Source organism: Vigna unguiculata, unplaced genomic scaffold (assembly GCF_004118075.2).
Source record: "Vigna unguiculata cultivar IT97K-499-35 unplaced genomic scaffold, ASM411807v1 contig_700, whole genome shotgun sequence".
Lineage (NCBI taxonomy): Eukaryota > Viridiplantae > Streptophyta > Magnoliopsida > Fabales > Fabaceae > Vigna > Vigna unguiculata.
In genome coordinates this window covers 32,501-35,000 of record NW_021011426.1, presented here as the reverse complement: position 1 = coordinate 35,000, position 2,500 = coordinate 32,501, and positions in this window count along the sequence as shown.

Below are 2,500 nucleotides of genomic sequence, written 5' to 3'. Positions count from 1 at the left end.
CGACCCAGTCAACATAATTCGGTTGTGTCCCTTGATTGAGACGTTGTCCTTGAACTTGTTGTGAACAATATCGTTCTTCCACAACCCGTCGTCTTGAGTGCGATGGAAGGCAAATAAGATGTGCTTTGGCATGTCATGCACGTACTCGATTGCGGGAAGTGTGAGAAAGTGTTGTTGACAACCCGTGGGAAATGGAATGTGGCAAATCGTGATGAGCTCTTCGTGGATCTGCGAAGAAGACGACCTTTGGGCCTGTTGGAAACGAGGGAGGCGATGTTGAACTGCGAAGAAGATGGACTTTTGGGTTGTTTGAATCAATGGGAGGCCACGCGAGAACTCCGAATACTATGGACTCTTGGGTTGTTGGAAGCAACGGGAGGCCCCGCTAGAACTCCGAATACTACGGACTCTTGGGTTGTTGGAAGCAAGGGGAGGCCCCGCTAGAACTCCGAATACTATGGACTCTTGGGTTGTTGGAAGCAAGGGGAGGTCCCGCTAGAACTCCGAATACTACGGACTCTTGGGTTGTTGGAAGCAAGGGGAGGCCCCGCTAGAACTCCGAATACTATGGACTCTTGGGTTGTTGGAAGCAAGGGGAGGCCCCGCTAGAACTCCGAATACTATGGACTCTTGGGTTGTTGGCAACGACAACTTGGGGGGATGACACTGGAAAAGAGTGAACTAGGCCAAACTGCGAACAAGGCAACTTGGGGGGATGACACTGGAAAAGAGTGAACTAGGCCAAACTGCGAACAAGGCAACTTGGGGGGATGATGCTGGAAAAGAGTGAACTAGACCGAACTGCGAACAAGGCAACTTGGGGGGATGACGCTGGAAAAGAGTGAACTAGGCCGAACTGCGAACAAGACAACTTGGGGGGATGATGCTGGAAAAGAGTGAACTAGGCCGAACTGCGCCCAAGGCAACTTGGGGGGATGACGCTGGAAAAGAGTGAACTTGGCCAAACTGCGAGGAGGGCAACTTAGAGGAAAGTTGGAAACGAGGGAGACTTAGCCGAACTGCGAAGAAGGTTATGAATTTGGTGAGCAAGGAGATACCATTATTCTACGAATTACTGCAAAAAATCGCATCAAATTCGAAGTGTAGCCCGAGATATGGACTTATGTCTGCTCAAAAAAAGTGTATCTACTTGTACAATTTTGCCTTTTGCATATTAACCTCTTATAGGGGGGGAGTGCTCCTTGAGCCGGCCAGCTCCACACTGGCAGGTTTTAAAGGGAGCTTGATGAGGCCTCCCCCCTCACGTGGTGCGTGCGTTAGCATGTTTATCATGGCACAACTAGCCTCTTCATAGTTGTTGAGCTTTATTAATACCAACACACGGTCGTCACTGATCGTTGGTTAGCTCGGCAGCTAGTCCCTCGGATATTGTGGAAAGTTATTTTCATGCCTAGCGATGCTTGACCATGCGTCACTTGATGTTTCCATTTGCTTGCTTGCCCATGGTAGGTGGGGGGTGGACCGTCTTGTGGTGTGGTGTCTTGCGAACGTGAGGGTGTGTGAGTTGTAATCGAGATGCACTTGCTGGCTGGCTCCATGCCTTGCGTATCGAACGGTCAAGCATGCATCTCTTCCATTTTCACCCGTTGCCTTGGGTGATATTGGTTGATCAGTCCCTGTGTTGCCTACCCACTAGACGGTACTTCTGTGGTTGCTTCGAATTCTATCTTTCCATCACGAAGAGGTGTTGGAGGATCCTAATGTCACGCACGTGTTCCATCTAGTGAAACATCTCAGTGATGCACGTGTTGTGGCTAGTTCTTTTGGATGCGGTGCATTATATGAACTCGGGTTTACTTTAGCGACCCAGTTAACATAATTCGGTTGTGTCCCTTGATTGAGACGTTGTCCTTGAACTTGTTGTGAGCAATATCGTTCTTCCACAACCCGTCGTCTTGAGTGCGATGGAAGGCAAATAAGATGTGCTTTGGCATGTCATGCACGTACTCGATTGCGGGAAGTGTGAGAAAGTGTTGTTGACAACCCGTGGGAAATGGAATGTGGCAAATCGTGATGAGCTCTTCGTGGATCTGCGAAGAAGACGACCTTTGGGCCTGTTGGAAACGAGGGAGGCGATGTTGAACTGCGAAGAAGATGGACTTTTGGGTTGTTTGAATCAATGGGAGGCCACGCGAGAACTCCGAATACTATGGACTCTTGGGTTGTTGGAAGCAACGGGAGGCCCCGCTAGAACTCCGAATACTACGGACTCTTGGGTTGTTGGAAGCAAGGGGAGGCCCCGCTAGAACTCCGAATACTATGGACTCTTGGGTTGTTGGAAGCAAGGGGAGGTCCCGCTAGAACTCCGAATACTACGGACTCTTGGGTTGTTGGAAGCAAGGGGAGGCCCCGCTAGAACTCCGAATACTATGGACTCTTGGGTTGTTGGAAGCAAGGGGAGGCCCCGCTAGAACTCCGAATACTATGGACTCTTGGGTTGTTGGCAACGACAACTTGGGGGGATGACACTGGAAAAGAG